Here is a 10119-nt window from a genome sequence, read left to right on the forward strand (position 1 = left end):
ATTAACCCTGAAATCGGTACTCTGGCTGAAATGACCGCTTTTAAAACCCACGAGCGAGATGCAACGAAGGTACATTGCATCATGATAGCCACTATGAACTCCAAATTCCAAAAGTCCTATGAGGACATGTACCGGTATGAAATGCATCAAGACCTATTGGAACGATACCACCAAAACACGAGACAAGAGTGTTATGAGATTTTCACTAACATGATTTCCGCTAAGATGGGTCATGGAGAGTCTCTTACCGTGCACCTACAAAAGATGCAAAGGTATCTCGACCACCTTCGCAAGTTGAATGTTGACTTTGGGGAAGACTTGGCGATCAACATGGTGCTTCACTCTTCGCCTCCAAGCTACAATCAATTTAGGATGACCTACCACATGAACAAAGAGGAGGTCACCCTAAGCAAACTCCAAGGTCTCTTGAGGGTTGCTGAGAGCAACTTCAAGGATAACTCTGTTGCACCAACTCCCAATAAACCCGCTGCTCCTGTCTTGGCTATTGGACAAGGGAAGGGAAAGAAGAGGAAGGCCTCATCTAAGAACTATCGTAAGGTTAAAGCCCGAGATGGTGCCTCTTCTAGTGGGACCAAAGTTGATCCTGCTAAACCCTGCCCTAACCCAAAGGAGGCAGAGTGCCACCACTGCCACAAGATAGGACATTGGAAGAGAAGCTGCCCAGAGTACCTGCAAGCCATCAAGGAAGGAAAGATCAAGCTGTCTTTCGCAGGTATATACACAATTAAATCTAACGATTCATCTCATGCTATTTCTAGGGTTCTTGATACCGTTACTGGTTACCACATTTGTTCTAATGTGAAGGGACTAAGAAGAAATAGGGATGTGGAGGCTGGAAGAATAAATCTAATCATGGGGAACAGAAGATCGTCGCCTGTGACCAAGATTGGAGTATATTCTTTAGTGCTTAGGAATGGTTTAAGTTTAGATTTGAACAATTGTTGCTATTCGCCAGAAATGGCTAGAAACATCATCTCATTTCATGGTTTGTTTAGACAAGGTTTTAGATTTTCTTTTAATAATGAGAATGGTTCTATTTTGGCTTATCTAAATGGTGTCTTTTATTTTGAAGCTATACCATGTAATGGAATTTATGAAACTATTATGATTGTTGATAACTTAGGAAATGATGTTTTGAACATAGATTCTTCCAATAGTATGGATAGAGCATCCTTGTGGCATTGTCGTCTTGGACATGTCAACAAGAAACGCATAGCCCAACTCCACAAGGATGGAGTGTTGAAGTCATTCAACCTTAGGGAAGATGACACGTGCGAGTCTTGTTTACTTGGAAAGATGACTAAGTCACCCTTCACAAGTACTTGCGAAAGGGGCAAGGGTCTATTGGACCAAATACATACCGATGTATATGGACCGTTTAGATCAACCACGAAGGATAGGAACTGCTTCTACGTGACTTTTACCAACGACTATAGTAGATATGGGTATATCTATTTAATCAAGCAAAAGTCAGAAACTTTTGAAAAGTTCAAAGAATTCAAGAATGAAGTGGAGAATCAATTGGGCAGGAAAATCAAGATGCTTCGATCCGATCGAGGAGGAGAGTACCTAAGTCTTGAATTCTACAATTAGCTCAAGGTGTGTGGAATAGTTTCACAATTGACGCCACCTAGGACACCACAACTGAATGGTATGGCAGAAAGGCGTAATCGAACCTTATTGGATATAGTTCGCTCTATGATAATTCGTGCTTCACTACCTATCTCTTTTTGGGGATATGCCTTAGAGACTGCTACCCATATCCTTAACAAAGTCCCTACTAAGAAGGTTACCAAAACACCTCACGAGATGTGGACAGGGAAAGCTCCCTCGTTAGCACACATCAAGGTTTGGGGTTGCGAGGCTTTCGTAAGACGAGATACTCACGACAAGCTCGAACCTCGTAGTGAGCGATGTATTTTCATCGGATACCCACAGAAATCCTTTGGATATTTCTTCTATAGACCGAAGGACAATGTTGTCTTCGTTGCGAGGAGAGGAGTTTTCTGAGAGCGAGAACTCATAAGCCAAGGAGACAGTGGGAGGCAAATCGAGCTTGAAGAGATTCAAGAATCGATACATGAAGGAACCTCTACTGCTGGCACTCAACCCGAGGAGGAAACTCCGGTGGAACCGATTGACGAGTCCTTACCTCTTAGACGTTCCGATAGAGTTAGAGTTCAACCCCAGTTTTATGGTTTTCATATTACTACCGAAGGGGACATGTATATTAGTAATGGTACACTAATAAACCTTGATGAACCTAATAGCTATAAGGAAGCCATGGCAGGCCCGGAGTCTGCGAAATGGAAAGAGGCAATGGATAGCGAGATCCAATTCATGTATGATAATCAAGTTTGGAATTTGGTTGATAATGTGCCCGGACGTAAGACCGTTGGGTGCAAATGGATCTTCAAGAAAAAGACCGACGTAGATGGAAACGTACACACATATAAAGCGCGATTGGTCGCAAAGGGCTTTACTCAAACTCCCGGAGTTGACTATGATGAGACCTTCTCACCAGTTGCGAAGATAAAATCTATTAGAGTGATGCTAGCGATTGCCGCATTTCATGATTATGAGATTTGGCAAATGGATGTCAAGACCGCTTTCCTTAACGGAAAGTTGGCTGAGGATGTTTACATGGCTCAGCCAAAGGAGTTTGTGGATCTGAAGCATCTGAATAGAGTGTGTAAGCTTGAGAAGTCCATTTATGGACTTAAGCAAGCGTATCGCAGATGGAATCTTTGCTTCGATGAGAAAGTCAAAGAGTTTGGATTTGTACGAAGCGAAGATGAATCATGTGTATATGTCAAAGCCAGTGGGAGCACAGTAAGCTTCCTCGTCCTATATGTCGATGACGTATTACTCATAGGAAACAACATCCCGACTCTGCAGGAAGTTAAGTCTCGGGAAGTGCTTCGCTATGAAGGACCTCGGAGAGGCTTCTTACATTTTGGGAATAAGGATAGTGAGAGAAAGAAGTAAGAGACTAATCGGACATAGTCAGAACACTTACTTAGAGAAGGTACTAAAACGTTTTAGTATGGAAAACTCGAAGAAGGGAGAATTACCAAAACAAAGCAATGCCAAATTGAGTAAGACTCAAAGTCCGAGTACCGAAGCTGAAGTTGCAAAAATGAGCTGAGTGACATACGCTTCCGCAGTTGGCTCAATCATGTACGCTATGACTTTGTACTCGCCCTGATGTAGCCTTTGCTTTCAGCATGGTTAGCAGATATCAAGGGAATCCTGGCAGAGCCCATTGGATTGCGGTGAAGAATATCCTTAAGTACCTTAGGAGGATGAAGGAATTGTTCTTAGTCCTTGGAGGGAGTGATGACTTGAAGGTGCGAGGGTATAGTGACGCCAACTTTCAGACCGATAGGGACAACTACCATTCGCAGTCGGGTTGGGTCTTTACCCTGAATGGAGGAGCAGTGGCATGGAAAAGTTCCAAGCAGGAAACCGTAGCTGATTCAACGTGCGAATCAGAGTACATTGCAGCGAGCGAAGCGTCGAAGGAGGCAATATGGCTGAAGAACTTCATCGGTGATCTTGGAGTCGTACCTGCCATAAAGGAGCCGATGGAGATTTTTTGTGATAATGAAGGAGCGGTTGCCTTGACCAAGGAACCGAGAGATCATGGTAGATCCCGACATATCGACATAAAATATCACTTTATTAGACATCGTGTAAAAGAAGGACAACTCGTAGTAAAGAAGATATCATCGGAAGATAACCCAGCAGACCCGCTTATGAAGGGACTGAGTACGGTTAAGCACTTGCAGCATGCTAGGAGTATTGGGCTGAAGGATGATATTAGCATAGATTAGATAGATAGTATTAGAAACGTGTAATAGATAAATGTAATTAACATTTGATTATTAAATAAAGGAGTTTTAGTTATGAGTAATGTTACTGTCTTATGTTAATTGTTTAACTATTGTTTCGCTTTGCATGTTTTGACTTCCAGAATAATTGAATTTATTAAGAATAATCGAATTATTCAAATTTTCCACAATCATTCATATGTTGGAAGTAGATATGAATGAAGATTGTCGTGAATTGGTGCGTAGATTGTCTAAATGGTTTTAGACATGGCAAAAGATTGTTGCGACGTTCATGAGTGCTTATGAACTGGTTTTGAGCATTGGAACAAACCCGCGCTTGCTGGAATCACCTAATGGAATATGATATAAAAGGGTGATTGCAAGACGATAATATCATATAGTCTTAAAACCTAGATATATGGTTTGTTATTTGTTAATTGATTGTACATTGATAATGCAAAAACGCATCAGTAACTCGGTGTTATAAAATGCATTATTGTGTATAGTTGATTAATGAATAAGTAAATGCATATAAGTCGAAGTTTATCTGTAACTTTTATCCTAAGAAGATAAAAGCGATATCTCGGTCGCTCGATGATTTGATTTGACTTATGTGTCGGGCCCAGTCAGAACTGAATTGATGTGTTCGATTAAGTTCTATGTCAAATAAATCAGAGATCGAGAAACCTAAATGCTTGACTAATTATTCCATAGAATTGTCAGCATGATATCTTACAGAGGACTATACGATCCCTTATCTAAAGGACAAGATTGATTAGATCAGAGTTTGACAGCGTCTTTGAGAGCTACGATTGCAAATCGGATTGTACTTGTGTATATAGTTACTAGACTTATCCAAGTGGGAGACTGTTGGAATAGTTTCTTAGGCTGCAACTATATTAGGAAAGTATTTGACCCAATTGTGCATGGTCCTTTTGGGTTGCCTTCACCATAGCAACTTCATAGGATGATTTATTATGAGAGAATAAATATTATTCATATATTATGAGAATAATATAAGGAATAATAATATTTTTGTTTGATTAATATAAATCATAGAATTAATTAGAATTAATTTGGTGACTAAAAGAGATCTATTAAATAAGAGGGTATAAACTGTCAATTGTTTGATAGTTACACTTTAGAATGTAAATCCTTATTGGATGAAGGGTGGACGGATTCTAGGGCTAGGGATAGCCTCAAATCGTCCAATGCTTATCTAAGGAAAGGATTTGGATTGCTTTAAGAGAAAATTATCCAACTAGGGTTTAAGGTGAAACCCTTAAGGAGTCTACAAGTATAAATAGACCCCATGGCCAAGGGAAATCGGCATCTCATCTTAAGAAGAGAAACCCTGGCCGATTTCCTTATAGCCTCTCTCTCAAATCATCTTCTTTGCTATTTGGTGTTTGTAAGCCATTAGAGGAGTGACAATTGTGACTCTAGAGCTCCAAGACAACAAGATCAAACAAGAGATTCAAAGGTAAACTTCTAGATCTGATTTTGTATTGTTCTTATACCTAATTAGTCATTAGAAGTCTTCGATTCAAAGCATGTTTAATTAGAAAGCCTAGATCTAAGCATTAGGGTTTTGCATGCGCACATAGGAAAGTTCTTATGGCTAAAACCCATCAGAGCACTAGCATGTTGTTCTAACATATCACTTAATCAAGTAACTGTATGGTATTTTGGGGTCAACTTACTGGTTCCGGCTGATGATCGTACACCCTGCATCCTCCTTAACCTATTTTGAAAACCATTTACAAATCATTTGAAAATCTTTTCTCTGATTTGAGACTGGATTCACACGAATGTTCTTCCAATGCACTCAAACCAAGGCTCTGATACTAACTTGTAGCACCCATAAAATTCATACCAAATTTAAACTTTCAAAAACATTTAAAATACCAATAGTTATTACAAAAGGTTTCCAAAATAGTTTCATATCAGAGTTCCCAGAAATCATAATCATAAATCGAGGAAAGTGTACGGTTACGCCTTCGCCTTCCCGCGGTCATCCGCCGAACCTGAAACAATAATCGATAAATGTAAGCTCTAAGGCTTAGTGAGTTACACTCAAAAATACCAACCTCATATAACCATAACACATCATACAACAAACATAGAATAGCCATGCATCTCGAGTCTACAAAGTGACTGGTCCGCCCGCACTGGGCCTTCAGTCCACCTGGTCTACTCCCTGAGTCTACAGTATGATTGGACCGCCCGTACCAGGCCTTAGTCTATCTGTCCCACTCTCCAAGCCTCGGCACGTCTAGACCGCCCTCGTGGGGCCTTCATCCTATCCGGACCGCTCGCCAGGCCTTCGGCCTGACTATGTGCCCTTCTGAGTCTACAGTCTATCCTGGCCGCCCTGGGTATGTTGGCCTACAGCACAAAGCAGGACCCACCTCAACCCAAACCCAATCGAACAACCATGTGCACATAACAGATAATCATAGAACAGTCCATATATAACAAACCGATCTAACAAATCATATAGCATAGCAACATTCTATCCAGGATACCGACCTAACAAATCACTAAAATAGTACCATCCTATATGTCACACCCCGAAAACCGAAGGCGGAAACATTTCCGGGGTTGACTCCACGTTGAGTATCAAATCCAATGTACATAGTAAGTAAAGTGAAACAAACATTACATTACATATTAAAAGTTTTACAATTTGTTTCAAAAGACACAGTTTATACAGTTGTGATACATAATTTTAGATATAAACAAAATGAACGAGCCTTGCACGCACACGATCCTGAATTAAGTAAGTCTTCGGGTAGCTGTACTATTGTTGACCTGAGAACACAAGCAGTTTAAAATCAGCATGACGATGGTGAGTTCATAAGTAGTTTTATTTTGTGAAAATGTTTATGTTTCCTTTCTGTTTTCTGAAAATGTAACACGCACCAAGAAAATCCCATATTTTCTTAAAAGTTGATTGTTGTATCAGAAAAGTAAAATATAGTTTGATTATCCACTTCATTGTTCTATTCCTTTTATGTACCAGTGTATTCCCAGAAAAGTCCCATACTTTCCTGAATTGTTAGTTATTGTAAAAGATGTAATGTTATTCAGTTGGTTACTCTTTTCTGGTTATGTATATGTTACCCAGGAATGCCCCATGCTTTCCTGTATGTTGGTTTTAAATGTGAAACGTGTATTCTGCTAAACCTGGTTATGTACAAGTTTCCCAGGAAGGTCCCATACCTTCCTGAATGTTAGTTACCTTATGTAAAGATGTAAAAGATGTAAAAGATGTGAAAGATGTAAACTGAATCCTAGTTGCGAGTTCCATAACCATACTAAAGACTGAACATGTGGCAATAAGTAGTCCACAGCCTTGTGGCAATAAGTAGTCCATTATCCTTATGACTTTCGTCACCCTTGAACCATTTCGGTTCGGCGGTAGTTAGCAGCCAGGTGTGGGGTAGTCAGCCCCGTATAGATCTATACACTCAAGTCATGCTCTCTAAATTCCAGAGATTCTGGTTACGGGTGTAGTCCTCCACTCGCGTATCTCTGTGGAGTGTTCGCCGAGGACATGTCTCCAATCATACGGAATAACAAATTTACTAGTAATAATAGAAAAATCCTCCATTCGCGTATCTCTGTGGAATGTTACCGAGGACAAGACAGTGTACGAATTATATTGTTCATGTGATATAATGTCATGCTTTTAACTGATAAAGTGTGGAAACCATTTGTGAAGAATATAAAACACAACAGTTTATAAAACCCATTTCTCAAATAAACGTTTAAGTGATTTGTATATTCTTCTAGTTATCAATTGTGTAATCAATATTAAAAGCATATGAAATGTGAAACACACACATGAAAATAAGTTTTGAGTACAAGAAAACCCTTGTACTTTGCTTGTGTTCCCCCCTGAAAACAGTGAAAAAGGGTAGGGGTATGAACTCACCGGACTCGGAAATGCGTCGGTTTTGGATACTAGATGTTGGTTCGGGGTTTGATTACTCGTGATGTCCCTATGTAAAATGAAATAATGTCCATATATATACAATTAGGGATACATTCACCAATTATATGGAACATTACATTCCAACGAGGTTAAACACCTCAAAACGAGCGTTTGGAGTGACCCGGGTGACATCTTCGGACTTGTAATGGCACTAGGGACTTGGGACTTGAGTTTACTCCCCAAGAGTAAACATTTTAAGGAGTTTGCAACCACAAAACACACCTACACATGAGTTTACGGCCGTAAACTCATGTTGGTGTGATTTTGAAGGTTTAAGGGCTTAAATGGACATGGGGATTGCTAGAATGGATATCTAAAAATGCTTTGGAACACTTGGAATGAATTAACATCATTTAAAAGGGATTTTACGGCCATACTCTTCGAGTTTACGGCTGTAAACTCACCCATGGCCAAGAATGATTAATTTAAGCTACAAAGGACAATCACATGTGATTCTAGTTAATTTTCCAAGCCTTGAAATGAATTTAGAACACCATTAAACCTATTTTTGGGAGTTTATGGCCTAGAGGCATGTTCTATGGCCGTAAACTCTCTTATACTCATGAAAAGTTAGTTTTTGATGCTTAAAAACAATCACATGTGATTCTAAAATTTTATACAAGCCATATAAGTGAAATTGATGCATCCTTAACCAAGTTTTATGAGTTTACGGCCAAGGGTATGTTCCTAGGCCGTAAACTCCTATAAATGACATTTTTGATGTGTTATAAACCCTTAAACTATTTTTAGATGCATCTAGCTTTTACTACAAAGCCATTGGTTGAGTTTCAAAGCATTTTGACATGTTTTAAGGCACTAAATCACCACTTAAGAGGAGTTTACGGCCCAAGAATATGTCTTGGCCGTAAACTCACTTTTATCCCCCAAAAATCATGTTTAAAGTGTTCCAAGTCTAGATTAGCAAGCCTTAATGTTATACCTAAGTCCCAACTATGATTTGGAAGGGTTTAAATTCATGAAAAATCCCATTTACTTGAGTTTACGGCCCAAGCTTATGCCTTGGCCGTAAACTCCTTCAAATGGCTCAAAATCTATGTTTTAAATGTTATAAGTCCTGTCCATCAAGTCATTAAGCCATAACTAAAGTCCAAAATTGCTTAGGAGTGAATTTAGAGCTTAAAAACCCATGATATATGAGTTTACGGCCCATGAAGGCTCCATGGCCGTAAACTCATGAATGTGGTCTTAATCCATGCTTTGAACTCTAATTTGAAGGCTAAGAAGGTTACAATACAAGCTAAAGAAAGTACCTTAGAGATTTGAAGCCTTAAATTTGAGATTTGGACCTTAATTCTAGCTTGAGGAGAGAGGTTGTGAGAGTTTAATGAGAAATTGGCCAAAGGCTTCAAATGAAGTCTTAAAACACTTTATATAGTGTTCGGGAATTGGACACGATGGAATTTTACCCGATACCGACGTTACGTGAGGCTTTTGGTCATACCCGACCAAATTGTCGTGACTCGATACGATCGATTCTATAATTATTCCGATTACTAAAGTGGGATGTTAAAATGATTTCTAAATGTATTAAGACACCCATTAATTCATTTTAGGTTGATATAACTAATGACTTAATAAAATTGCGAAATCGGAAATGAATTTGAAAATGACGTTTGGTTGATCAGATTGGATTACAAGTTGAGGTACAAGATGTGATATGAAATTTCGGGTTGTTACACTATTTACCAGGATACTGACCTAAACTAGGTCACTAAGATAATATCGTGCTAATTACTAGGACGTCGATCTAACAGATCCATACACATATCAAACAAATACAGGTATGCAATCAGTGAAAGCATCGGCCTTGGTGCCTTAGACCCTATTGATATAGTGAGGATAACTCACCTTGAAATGCTAATCTGAATCGAAGAAGCAGATTCCTGAACCACCGTCTCACCGAAAATCCCAAACTTCTGGAGCTTCAAAGACACAAACCAACTTCAGATCTACAAGCCAATCTTCTTCTTCAACTTCTTAGCGCAATACCTGTACCTCCAAGAGTTCAAAATACCCACCAACTCACACTCTCATACAAGAACTAGGGTTTGGGACATTTCTGAAGGATGGGGGCTAAGAGTGATGAGAGAAAATGAACCATAAGGATGTTTATATAGCTCTCAAACCGGGACATTAGGGTTTTCATCTTTTACGCGTATGCCCAGCGAACTAGGGCGCACCCTAGTATGCGTAGTGTATCCTTATGTACGCGCGACGTACTCCTCCTGGTCCCAAATTTAAAAA

The sequence above is a fragment of the Lactuca sativa genome, chromosome 4 (genome assembly GCF_002870075.4).
Source record: "Lactuca sativa cultivar Salinas chromosome 4, Lsat_Salinas_v11, whole genome shotgun sequence".
NCBI classification, from domain to species: domain Eukaryota; kingdom Viridiplantae; phylum Streptophyta; class Magnoliopsida; order Asterales; family Asteraceae; genus Lactuca; species Lactuca sativa.